Below are 14,796 nucleotides of genomic sequence, written 5' to 3'. Positions count from 1 at the left end.
ATATTGATACATATGCATGCAACCACAGAAAATTTATGACATAGAGTTCAATAGAGAGATAGGGATCTTAGATCTGAACAGGATCTGCGCTCTTTTGGCCAAACAAAGCCTCCATTTATTCAATCCACTCACATAAGTTATGGGTTTCTCAATTATTTTCCATTTAATCATATGTGGTGTTTTGTTATCTTTCAAAGTCCATATGTAGACCTAGATTTTATCAGGCATGCAAAGAAAATACTATTGTTCAGTAAAGGATTAGCATGGGTCAAAAAGTCGCATAGTGACAAACTATTTGATGTATCTATGGTGTCATATGATAGCGCCAATGTCTGTGATCTTGTGGGTTTATTTATATTGAACATATTGAGATATAGGTACCCATCTCATGACATTGGCCTATACCATGATGACAGTTTGGGTATTTCCCATGGATGTGATGGTCACACTCTTGGGAAAGATAGAAAGCAACTTATTTCTACCTTTAATCAATTAGGACTTATAATTACAGTAGCTTCCAATCTCTCTATAGTTGATTATTTAGATGTTTCCTTAGATGTAAACTCCTCCTCATACAAACCTTTCTATAAGCCTAATGAGAAACTTGCACATATATATAAACAGTCCTGTAATATCTAAAAACCTGATAGCTAATATTAGTAACAGAGTGTCTAACTTCTCTTCTTCTAAAGAAATTTTCGAGAAAACTGCATCTATTATAACAAGGCCCTAGCCAATAGTGACTTCAAAGATAAATTAATATATAATCCCTCTAATAATAATCAAAATATTAATAATAGATCTATTGGTATCAAAGATAATGTAATATTGGGTCATCCCTTAAATAATGTGTTTTTTAAACTTCTTTTATTTTTCAAAATTAAGATAAACAAAGTTCTTTTTTAATCTAAAATATACTCTCCTTCATCTTCTGCAATGTTCTTCCATCTATCTGGTGGACTTGTAAGGCCCCTCTTCCAAAATTCACTTGTCTGTGATAAAAAAAATACTTCTCCAGTACTGATCTGAACTCATCTACAGCATTCATACTTTCTCTGCCCAAATGATTTTGAAGACTGCAGAGTAATGATAATCAGATGGGGCAACGTCCAGTGAATATGGTGGGTAAGGCACTGTCTCCCATTCAAACTGCTCCAGCCTTTGGAATGTCACCCTTACTGTATGTGGCTGAGCATCATCTTGATGGAAGAACACCTTTGTCTTGAAACCAAAGATGGCTATTTTTCTTCTAGTATTGACTTAAGCAGCTCAAGCTGCTCACAGTAGATCTCGTTATCATTTGGTTTGGGTTCAAAAGTTCAAATTGGACTAAGCCTTTCATATCCCACCCACCAAACAGATAACACCTTATGTGGGTGAAGACCTTCTTTAGCCTAGGGAACTGGTGTTTCTCCTTTCCCTACCCAGTCTTCAGTGCTTGACATTTTTATAGAGAACCTATTTCTCATCACCAGTCACTATTTGGTCCAAAAAAGGTTCATTCATGAGATGTGACAGCAAAGAAGAGTACACATTTACCCACTTCACACGATAAGACTCAGAAAGTTTGTGAGGAACCCATTGACCCAATTTGCTGACTCTTCCGATGGCACGCAGGTGTCGATGAATGGTTGAATGACCAAATTCAAGCTTCTCTCATTGTTCCTTAACAGTTATGATGGGATTTTGTTCCACCAGGGTTTTCAGGACAACCTCATCGAACTCTATAGATCTTCCAAGACAATGCTCGTCTTATAGGCTGTAGTTTCCAGCTTGGAATTTCTGGAATCACCGTTGAAACTGGCTTACGCATATTGTCCAATCCCCATATACCGCATTAATATTCCTCGCACTTTTCATTTCGTTGTTGCCTTTATTGAACTCATAAAGCAAAATATGCCGAATATGTTCCTTTGTCACTTCCATTATAGCTTTAAAAAAAATAACTGTTAAAATTGAGCTGCACTCCTCAAAACTTGCACTAAGAATAAGGACAAAGTAAAATTACTACCTGCTTTTATAGCAAGTTCATGCAATTGTAAAAACCAGATTATTCATGGGATGACCCAATACATAAACACTCTAGTATTAATCAGAATAGTAATAAGAAACCTAAAAATAGGTCAATGAAAATTATTTGGTTTGACCCTCACTTTTCCCTTAATATAAAAACTAACATAGGTAAAAGATTTCTATCTCTCCTAGACTTTCCAGCAACTCAGTCACAGGAAAATATTTAATAGATGTTCTGTGAAATTATCATATAGCTGCTGCCCTGATATGAAGAGTATCATTACATGTGGTCAATACCAAGAGCTTAAATCCAGCTGCAACTGTCACAACCCAGGATCCTGTCTACTTGACCAATGATGTATGATTAAATCTGCCATATATGAGGCAGAAGTTACTGCAACCCTAAATAATAATACAACAGATAAGAAGACCTACATTGGATTATGTGAAGTTGAATTTAAAAATCACTATGCCAATCACATAGCTTCCTTCTGACAGAGATAAAAGTAAAGCTACTAAGTTGGTTAGCTACATATGGACTTTGAAAGATAACAAAATACCACATATGATTAAGTAGAAAGTAATTGAGAAACCCATAACTTATGTGAGTGGATTGAATAAATGGAGGCTTTGTTTGGCCAAAAGAGTGCAGATCCTGTTCAGATCTAAGATCCCTATCTCTCTATTGAACTCTATGTCATAAATTTTCTGTGGTTGCATGCATATGTATAAATATATTTTGAAAAATTGGAAAATTCTGCCTATTCCTGACTGACTTGATATCTTTCCAGCCTTATCATTTAAGTCTGAGGAGGATACCTCTTTTACATTTCTACTTTTTACTTTTTATATTTTAGTTTTTGTGTTTTCTGTTTTTTACCTTCTGTGTTTTCTATATGCTGCCTTCTCAGTTTTTCGTGTTTCTTCCATTATTCAATTTTTTTAGTTCGTTATGATATGTGGTTTGCACCTGAAGAATATGTCTGAAGTTTTCTCAACATATGAAACTATTAGTAGTGCTTTATACATGTATTGTGACCTTTAAATAGATAATATTTATCTCTCACCAGATGAAGTACTTTTTTTGTTGAATTTTCTATCCCAGATCAGTACATTAGATATATATATATATATATATATATATATATATATACACACACACACACATATATATATATATATATATATATATATATATATATAAAATAGCATGTAAATATAGGGTTGAAAAACCCAAACTTTGCTGGACAGAAAAGGTTGAAAGCTACCCATAGTACTTGAACTCACATCTCCTGGAGACATGACTTTAGAAGATGTAGGTTTGTATCTTATGGGCAACCTTTGATTTTTTCTATACAAAAGGATTTTCCACCCCAATATTTGCATGCTATCAATTTATAGCAAGTATAAAAGAGATGAATTGGCAGAACCTTTAACACACTTGAGAAAATGTTTAGAAAATTTTGTCTGGGTTCAAATTCTGCAAAAGTCAACTTTGCCTTTCATCCTTTCAGAGTTGATGAAATAATTACCAGTTAAGCACTGAGGTCAATGTAATCGACTAGCTCTTTCCCCCAAAATTTTAGGCCTTATACTTTTAATAGAAAGGATTATCTATAACATTTATGTACTTTGAGATCCAGCTCTGAAAAAGAATTATTTCACATTCTCCCAAAAGTTTATAAATTCTTATGATGTCAATATATATATATATATATATATATATATATATATATATATATATATATATATATATATATATTCACAAAAAATACCTTGGAACAGAGAAACATTCTAAACATTGTCCATAGTTTCAGCAAGGACATCAGGATGAACATGGAGCTGGACAAATGTGCCAAAATGACACAGAGGAGAGACAAATTAATCAACACTGAAAATACTGCACTCAACATAGACACAGAAATCAGAGAATTAGACCAGCATTGCCCATACAAATATCTATGAATAGACGAAACAACTAAAATACAACACAGAAATGAAAGAGAAAATTAAGAGAGAACATTGCAGAAGACATAGACTAATATTAAACACTGAACTCAAAGCTAAAAATAAGATAATAGGGATAAACATGCTAGCCATACTAGTCATAAATTACAACTTCAACATAAACTGGAAAATCAGTGAATTGAGAAACCTAGATAGAAAAACCAGAAAACTATTAACAGCATACCAAAGTCACCACTCCAAAGCAGATGCAGATAGAATATATCTACCCTGCTCAGAAAGAGGCCATGGCCTGTTACAGATAGGGAACTATTATAAAATAACAATATTGGACTAGTAAAGTACTTAGAAACAAAAAGTGGAGGAATACTACATGTAATAAAGTAACTCGAGAAAAAGAAAACACTTTTCTCTATACACAAGGAGGCAACAAAATACAAAACAGAAACAAACTATACTGATACATTGACCTCAGATGACAACATAACAGAAATGGTCAAAGAGACAAAAAGCAATATGGAAATACAACTACAAAATATTCTACAGAAGAAATGGAGAGAAAAATCACTCCATGCCCAATACCATGCAAAGCTTGACAGAGAAGTGAGCCTCAGTAAAAGCCAACAATGGCTCAAAAGCTCTGGACAAAAAGCTGAAATGGAAGGACTGATTCGAACTGCACAAAATCAATGCCTGATTATGAACAACAATAAAAGCAAAATAATATAAACAGGCTCTAACACCAAATGCACAATGTGCAACCAGCACAAAGAGACAGTTGACCACATCATCTCTGACTGTCTAGTCCTTGCGAAATCTGAATATATATGCAGACACAACTGAGTACATAGTTATATAGTTATACCCACTGGACAATATGCCAACACTACAACATAAAAACTGACAATAAATGGTATAAACATGGTACAAGACAACAACCAGGCCACAATCATCTGGGATGTGCCTGTTCAATCTGACAAAGAAATAAAAGCTAATTGCCCAGACATAATCAAGGATTGGAAAAAAACACCTGCTTACTGATAGACATTGCAGTCCCTTCTGGTCAAAATATTGTTCAAACAGAAGTGGAGAAATTGTCAAAGTACAAAGACCTCAAAATTGAAGTATTCAAGATGTGAAGCATGAAGGTGAAAACAATACCAGTAATAATAACTGGGGCATTGGGTATGATAAAAAAAAAACATATGAATAAAAATGTAGAAGCTACACCTGAATCCTCAACACAATGCACTACCCCAAAAATTGCAAAAATAGCTCTACTGCGAACAGCCCACATCCTACACAAGGCACTATCAATTCAATAATACAACCTAAACAAAACAATCCACAAACACCAGACACACTCTATACAGCAAATATCCAATGAAATAAACTACCGCCAGCAAGCTGAATACCCAACACATTACACACACAACATACAATACAAACACTAATACAACAAAAGACTGCATCACACCAGAGAAAAGAAGAAGAAAAAAATAAAGAAACTGATGCACTACAATACCAGGAAGAGTTTGCACACTCCCAACAACAAAAAAGAACACAATGCTGCACACACCCTAGCAACACAGAGGTGTAGCAGGTGATGCAGTAGAAATTTGCCTGAAACTACCAAATGTTGAATAGTTATATGATAATAATAATAATAATAATAATAATATGCCCTGATGCAGTACCAGGCAGTGGCTCTCATGGCTTTTGATGTTAACTGATTGGAAGTGTTATCATGTACATTGTTTTGTCTTGGTATAAAAGATGGGCTACAGCAAATATTCTGCTCAATACCACAGCTTTAGTAGTCATGATGGGTTTACTGGGCTTCATATATTTCACCACAGTGTCCCTTTGATGGTATGCACTACTCTCCCACTCAATAATAATAATAATCCAGCTAGTTATAATAACTGTGATGAGAATGGTAAAAGTAATAGTAGCACAAACCTTCTAACATATACAACTGTATTAGTTACAAGTATGCAACTGATGGGAGGCACCTCACCTGTTAATTTGACATTCATAAATGTTAATGTAAACTATGCAAGTAATAACTACAATAGATGCGTTGGTAATACCAACTGTGCACTATATCGTAATTTTCCACTGAGAAAATTGTAACTGTAATTTTGTAACTGTAGAAGATTAAATGAATGTCCCCTGGATAATAAATCCTTAACTAAAAATATAATTTACAAATGTACTGTTATTATTGCAAATAATGTCTTTATATACATAGGTGATACTTTGAGATGCTTTAAGTCTAGATTACATAACCAAATACATACTTTTAGAGGAACGGATATAGCTACATCAATTTCTTTTGTGGCTAAAATATGTGAACTGAAGACAATGCACATTAATTGTGAAATATCATTAGATATGCCAAGCCTTTTGTCACTCATCATTATGGTTGCACCCTTAATTGTTTGGATGCTTATGAAATCCTGCAGTGTCAAAATAACCTTGTCAATAAATTTGAGGTATTAACAAGAAAATGCCCCCAATCCATCCATAGAACTTTCCTATATTATAAACCTATTCTATAACCCTATCTAGTGTGGAAGTTTTATGTAGAAATTATGTATTTTTTTACATAAATTATCCCATATTGAAAGTATTTACTCTAATTCAATAACTTGCACTCAATATCATTCTTCCTAATTGTCTATACTAAAATTATGTTGAATCTTGTAAACCAAGTAAATTGATTAGAATAATTAGAAGATTAAAATAAATAAATATATAATATAACCTGATCTAATCTAAGTCAATTAAATGGCTTTAATTTTTACTATTCTTGCATATCATGCTCTTAGTTGCAATTTTCTTGCTTGTTTATATTATCCTTTCATTAATTATATTGCCAGGATACTATCTCAATTGATATGTGGGTAGGAACGTATATCTGCATTATTGTGTATTTACAATCACTCACAACTAATATGTAGTATGTCAACATTATAAATTTTATAGAATTTTTAAATTTATAAATTTAGTAAATTTAATAAATTTATATTGCCTTTAACTTTCTACTCATTAATTTTCCTTTTTGCCCTTAAAAATTAAGTCTAATTCATAGTCTAATGTTAACTAGCCTATATATATATTTTTCTTAACTTATCTTTTTCAACTTATCAGTGGTGCCCCAGCATGGCTGCAGCTCTCAAGCTGAAACTAGTAAAAGATAAAAGATATCATATTTTAACTTAAACTGACAGCATTCAAAATCAAACCTGCACATGCTTTTTCCTTACTTGAATCTATCTTTCTTATTACTTATTAAATACTATCTTCATGGCTTTAGTCAATAACCTTTTGACAGTCCATACACTTCTTATATGAGTGTGTTTAGTATCAATCCTTATCCTTCTAGGAAGGATATTTTAGTTCCTCCAAGTATATCCCATTGCTGATTAATTTCTTTCTTTTCCTATCTTATTAATGTTTCATTCTCCTATTTTGTTAATTTTTTCCTTTCTCTCATCTTGGTAAATTAACTATATTTCTTATCAGCCTTTCCATTTATATGGATGTTGAAATTTTTTAACTTATATTCTACGAGTGTGAGCATGTATGGATGCATCCACTCATATATGTGTATGAGTATGTGTATACATTTGTATGATTGAGTAGCCCCATATAACTTAAATTGCTAAACAGCTACACACAACTGCCTAGACATTTTCCTTGGGAACAGCACAAAGACAAGATACCAGAAAAGAACAAGTAAAAGGAATGGATAATTTTACCAAAATGTTATCTTCACAAAAATTTCTGCATCCCTAAATTTCTAATATGTAGAATGTATGACAAAAATGGTGAAAGATTCAAACATTTGGTAAATGAATGCAGTATATAAAATCAGAAAGAATATAGGCTGAAAATAAATTAACAACTCCCCACCCATTTTCTCTCTCTCTCAACCGATAAATGGACAAACAGAGGGACAGAAAGATGGCAGATAGATTGGCAGATAAAAAGATAAATATTGGTTCAATGCAAAGGAACTGGTTTATGTTGCTAGCACTTAAAAAGAAAGGAAGGAAAGAGAAAGAAAGGGAGGGAGGGAAGGAAGGAAAGAGAAAGGAAAGAAATAAAGAAAGGGGGAGAGAGAGAGAGAGAGAGAGAGGGGAAGAAACAAACAAAAATAGACAGGTAGGCAGGCAGACAGACAGACAGGCAGACAGGCAGGCAGACAGACAGATAGACAGACAGACAGACAGACAGATAGATAGATATCATCCTCCTTATCATAATCTTATATTCACTTTGGTTAAATGGGTGCACACAGTCCAAGTCATTTCCCACTAGAAGCCATTGGTTAGGTGTTGGACAATGTTGAAAAGTTAACAATTCATGTTCCTATGTCTATGGTCAAGTCATTTGACTCTTGTTGGCTCAATTGACTTACAAGCAAATAGACACCATGAGTTGGTACAACATGCTATGTTACACATTTAAACCACTGTGTAATTAACAAGAAAACTGTGACACACTATTTTCTCTGATGCTTTTTCCAAGAAATATTCAAAACAGCACATAATATGCAAATGTAAGCTTCATCAAGCCTTGCCTTTAGTTGTGTGTGTGTGTGTGTGTGTGTGTGCGCGCGCACTCTGAAATCCTATTTACAGTACCACAGGACAGAATCTTCAGTTACCATACAACCTTCCCATCAGATCCAGAAATTGGTACTGTGTGTACATGTGTGTGTGCATGTGCATGCATCTGCAACAGTCCAGTCTATGTTAAATCCATCAAGGAGGCGTACATTACCATATGAAGATATTATTTCACTTGGAGGTGATTACACAGATACTACCAGATGATCTTAAAAGAAGCTTCTTCCATGTTACTGTACAAGTCCACTGCTCAGGCACACACATACACACACACACACCAAAAAACTGGAGACAAGGCTCGATGGTGCTTACATTTGCATATTATGGGCTGCTTTGAATATCTCTTGGAAAAAGCATCTAACCAAATAATATTTGTATGGTAGCCTTCTTGTTAGTTATACAGTGGTTTAAATGCTTAAATTTGTATGCTACAACCACTCATCATCATCATTTAGCATCTGTTGTTCATGCTGGGGGAGCAGCACCAGACTCCAGTCTGATTTGGGTTGGTTTTTATGGCTGGATGTCCTTCCTAACGCCAACCACTTTACAGAGAGTGCTTTTATGTGGCACCATCATGGGTGCTTTACACCACCAGAAGGATCATCTTAACACTTATGATGCAGGGTATGCATCTTCTTGAGTATGGCCAGGCACCAGGTATCTTGGTCCTTTTCAGGCATCTCACCTGAAAGATTCAGCTTCCTGAGGTCATTCTTCAGTACTTCATCCCATGTCTTCCTGGGTCTCCCACTTCTTACATATTCCTATTTATTTGTAGGTCAACTGAGCCAACAAGAGTCAAGTACTTTGACCATCAATGAAGCAATTCATTTATTTTATTGTGCAGGTGTGGCTGTATGGTAAAGAAACTCACATTGCAACTGTGTGGTTTTGGGTTGAGTATTACTGCATAACACGTTGGTCAAGTATCTTCTACTATAGCTCTAGGCCAATGAATAAGTACCGACCAGACGTATAAAAAAAGACCTATAAGTACTGGGGTCAATTTGTTCGACCAAAGAACCATCAAGGTAGTGACTTAGAATGGCCACAGTTCAATGACTGAAACAAATAAAAGATAAAAAATTTAAGTTGGGAGATTATTGTTGATTGTTTAGCCCTTGGGTCAACCTTGATGAAGCATATCTATAATGAAAAGGTTCCAACTATGATCATCTCATCATGTTTGCAAACAATGTATTGAAGGTCATCATCTTTCTTCTAGCGTCCTCCTTAAGATGTTAGGGTGTGGCTTGAGGAGCATTCGACTATTTTTTTCAGCTGGTCAGACAACCATTAAATACAGGCCACCTCATTGACTTGCATGATATGTATGTGTGTGTTGTGTGTGTGTATGTGGAGAGTGTGTGGGGTGTTTGTGTCTGTGGGGAGACAGAGTGAGAGAAAAAGGGAGGAGACAGAGAAAGAGAGAGGAGAGAGAGAGAAGAGTGTGTGTGTGTATGTGTGTGTGTTGCGTGTGTGTGTTGCGTGTGTGTGTGTGCGTGTGTGTGTGAGTAGGCGTTCTTTTCTGCTTCATAATAGCATAAAAATTTGAGGTGAAAAAACCCAGTTATTTTATGAAGCTAAACATTTACCTCTTTTGCACAGAGCAGAGAGAAGGAGGGAATGAACATATGTACACACACACACACACACATAAATACTGACATACAGGTAAATAGGTGGATGCACAGCCAAACAGATATTATTAGCTAAGTTAGTAGCCAGACAAAAAGTCAAATAGGGAGAGAAAGAGACAGAGAGGTGAATAGAGAGATGAACAGAGACATAGAAATGGTGGTGGTAGTGGATGGATAAAAATGAGAAACTTCTTATAATCCTTCAAAATATGATATCCATTAGCAGTGGTTATGGTAAGTCACCTCAAACATTAAAAATATGTAAAAGAAAGAATAAAAAATGGAGTGAGAGAAGGAAAGGGAGAGTATGAAGAAGAGAGAAGGAAAAAGATAGAGATGGAGGAGAGAGAGAGAGAGAGACAGAGAGAGAGAGAGAGAGAGAGAGAGAGAGAGAGAGAGAGAGAGAGAGAGAGAGAGAGAGAGAGAGAGAGAGAGAAAATGCAGTGAAATGAAATATGAATGGGATTAATGACTAAATCAGAATTATAGCCTTATACTGTCATTATAACAACAACAAAGATTAAGGTAAATGTCATCATAAAACCATACAATGTAACAACCACCATCAACCTCTATCACTACTGCTGTCTCTACTACTGTAACCATTAATACTACTCCCCCCTTTGACAAGTTTACTGGGTTATCCACCAACATCGACACCATCATCACCACTAATACCACACAACTGCTCTTTACTTAACAAGTGTGGCTGAAAAATTTGTTCACCACATAGTTTCAGGTTCAATCTCACTGCTTGGTATGTAACTTGGGCAAGTGGCTTCTACCATAGATCACCTTCAATTCAGCCAAAGCTTTGTATGTGAAATGTGTAAGACAGAAACTCTATGGAAGCCCTTTGGAGAGGCCTACTCCTTCTTTTGCGTAGAGTGGAGGGTGGTGGTTAGACTTAATCCATTACCGGCTTAACATCACCACCACCACTACTACTACTATTATTACCATCTAGTCCATGGCAGCTTACAGCAGTCTGTCACAAACATTCGGGCCAGGTTATCATGTACATTGTTTTGCCTTCATATAAAAGACAGGTTACAACAAATATTCCTCTCAGTACCACAGATTTGCTTGTCACTTGCTTGACCTTAACCACTTGAGCATATTCTTTAGTGGCTTCAATATATGCATCCCTGATCATAAGTGGTGGAGAAGTATCATAGCCATGTGTCGAGAGGGATTCTTTGGGGTTTGAATAAATGTAACAAAACTAAATTTTGAAAGAAATATTAACCATTTTTCATACCTTTTGAGGTAAGCAAATACGAAATAACAGTTGCTAACCAAGGACAGAAATTGTTATACAGAGTTATATTTTTAAAACTTCCATGGCACAACCAGACAACCCTTGGCATACATAGATTCATCAGGGTTTTGTTGATTGAGCACTACTATGCTAGAAATATGTTCTTTTTTAAAATTATTGTGGATGTTACTTAGACCCAGGTTGGGATTAGTGGGTTGGCAAAATCATTAGAATATCGAACAAAATACTTTGCAGTATTTCTTCCAGTTCTTTACATGCTTAGTTCAAATCTCACTGAAGTTAACTTTGCCTTTCCTTCCTCCAGAGTCAATAAAATAAAACACCAGTCAAGTAAATGGTTTGATTTAATTGACTAAACTCTTCCCTCAAATTTCAGGCTTTGTTATCTAGGTTAAACAGTTATTTAGACTCAGTTTTGCTCTGACTGAGCAGACCTGTGATCAAAGGCATTCCAGCTATGAAATTCGTAACTTTTATTTCCCTATGTGTAGAACTCAGGCCTACATTATCTAAAGCTTGTGAGGGTGTGATTTGAGAAAGATTTGGTGAGGGTGTGATTTGAGAAAGATTTGGCTGTTATTTCTAGTAGGTTGGGTAACCACAATGACAACCCTCATTAGTTTGTTCAGTTTTTGTTGTTGTTGTTATTGCTCTAGTTATCAATCTTGATATTTCTGTTTCTCTGCAAAAGTTGTTGATTTTCTTTCAAATGATATTGTTGTTGTTGTTGTTTAGTCCCAGATGAGCCCTGATCCAGAAGACCAGCTATGACCAACTTATTTTAGTTATTCATAATGCAGCTAGGACTGCATTATCTTGATTCGTGTGGAGTTACATTATGTACAGGACAATTCCAACTATTGGCCAAATCCATTGTGAGGATCTCCCACTCACCCCACCATCATTAACAAGACAGAGAAAGGTTGTGTGACATACAAGGCCGAGAGGGTTGAGAAAGGACGTACAAGGCCGAGAGGGTTGAGAAAAGATACTTTCCTTTTTGGTTATTTTACATTCCATTTGGAAAGCAGGGTGCTTTCTCTCAATGAATTTATCATAAGATGAATGATTCTGGTAAAAATTATTAAGATCGGGGAACAATAGTTTGGTGAGGGCTTGTGCCTTCAGCAATCAGGGTAATTCTGGATTTGTTAAGTTCCTTGACTGGTCTTAATTGGAGGTTTTCCTGTATCAAGAGGATAACATTATAGATGTGTTCACATATTTTGTATTCTATGTATACTTTTATCTCATTTCACAATCATCTCCCTTCTTTCCCCCCATTTTTGTAAACTATCCTTGTAATGTCTCCCTCATTTGATACCCCAGAGACAAATAAAAGAAATCATTATTGCATCATTGTTGCTTTTGCTAAAGGCAGAGGATTGACAGAATCATTAATGCATCAGAAAATATGCTTTGTGGTATTTCTTCAGGTTCTTTATGTTCTGAGTCCAAATTTCATCAAGACCAACTTCATCTTTCACTCTTTTGGAGCTGATAAAATAAACTGCTAATCACTTCACATGCTCTCCAAAAATTATTGACCTTGTGCCTTAGAAACAATCATACATGCCTGTGTGTGTGTATGTGTGTATGTGTACATACATGCGTGTGTGTGTGTATGTGTACATACATGCCTGTGTGTGTGTATTTATGAGTGTTTGTGTATTGGCAGCACCAGTTTGTTGGTGTATAGATGCACGTATACACTTGATGTGTGATCATATACTGGCTGTGTATGTGTGTACATGCATGCATATGTGTTCATTTGTATCATCTGTGTGTGGGCATTCAGTTTCACAACTAAGAAGTACTGCTGTCTGGGAAAGTGTGTGTGTGTGTGTGTGTGTGTGTGTGTGTGTGTGTGTGTGTGTGTGTGTGTGTGTGTGTGTGTATGGTTTACATATACATGTGTGTACACACATGTATGTTTCTGTTGTTTGCACACACACACACACACACACACACAGGTGTGTGAGTTCATATCTGGTGTATGTGATTGTGTGTGTGTGTGTGTGTGCGCGTGTGTGCATGTATATCTGGTGTGTGTGCACATATAAGTATACTTGGCATGCAGATCTTGTATTTGGTGCATGTGCACATGTAACTGCTCTATGTATGTGTGTGCAAGCTTGTGTGTATATGAGTGTTTGTATATCGGTGACATCAATTGATTGGTATATGTACGCATGAGTGCAAACCAAAAGAGAAAAAAAAATTTACATTCATTTTGTCTGATAAAAAAAAAAATCATCAAACTATCAGAGTAAGTAGACATATAACCACACACTTCAAAATGAATATCAACAACAATAGTGGCATCAAATTTTGGCACAAAGCCAGCAATTTTGGAGGAGGGGATTAAGTCAATTTTATCAAACCCAGTGCTCAACTCGTACTTATTTTAATAACCTTTAAAGGGTGAAAGGTAAAGTTGACCTTGGCAGAATTTGAACTCAGAATGTAAAGACAGATGAAATACCACAAAGCTTCTGCCAGCTTTTGCTGCCTTAATAACAATAATAATAATGATGATAATAATAATAATGATGATGATGATGATGATGATGATGATAATGATAATAATAATAATAATAATGATAATGATAATAATAATAATGATAATGATAATAATAATAATAATAATAATAATAATAATAATAATAATAATAATAATAATCCTTTTGGATCTTTCTGATTTGGCGGGCACCACTTTTTATTTAGTTTTTTATTTATTGTGTTTTCTACCGAAACACTTTAAAACTTCGTATACTTGTATATTTTGTCTTATAGAACAGAGAAAAATTTTTATATTCAAAGTTATTTCATGTTAAAAATTATCGTATTTCGGGTTTTAGAGTTGGTTTTAAGGTTAGGGTTATGAGTATTTTTGCCAAATTTGGTGAAAAATTTGTGGCGGTGTATTGAACAGATTTTCACCAAATTTGGCAAAAATATTCATAACCCTAACCCTAAAACCCTAACCCTAACTCTAAAACCCGAACCCTAACCCTAAAGCTAAAACCAGTACAAATGCACGAATGATGTCATAAATAACAGTACCGCCGATAGTTGTTGTTGACAAACAACGGCATTAATTTTATTCAAGGGAAAAGATCCCTTGACACCACTACAATGTGTTGTTTACATTCCATAGCAGTAATTGTTTTCACCTCAATAGATGTCAGTGATTGGTTGAAATTACAGAAATACGACAACTTTAACACGAAATAACTTTAAAAGGATAAAA

The 14,796-nt window shown here is 35.1% G+C and overlaps 1 protein-coding gene across 2 annotated transcripts in view; it reads right to left on the bottom strand.

Annotated features, from left to right (window-relative positions):
- The window catches only part of LOC106882171 (uncharacterized), a 139,602-nt gene that overhangs the window by 87,373 nt on the left and 37,433 nt on the right, over positions 1-14,796 (bottom strand). The gene's annotated exons all lie outside the window — the stretch shown is intronic.

This window comes from Octopus bimaculoides, chromosome Z (assembly GCF_046866305.1).
Source record: "Octopus bimaculoides isolate indiv1 chromosome Z, ASM4686630v1, whole genome shotgun sequence".
NCBI lineage: Eukaryota > Metazoa > Mollusca > Cephalopoda > Octopoda > Octopodidae > Octopus > Octopus bimaculoides.
The sequence above is the reverse complement of the archived record's forward strand: the minus strand, read 5'-3'. Positions and strand labels throughout refer to the sequence as shown.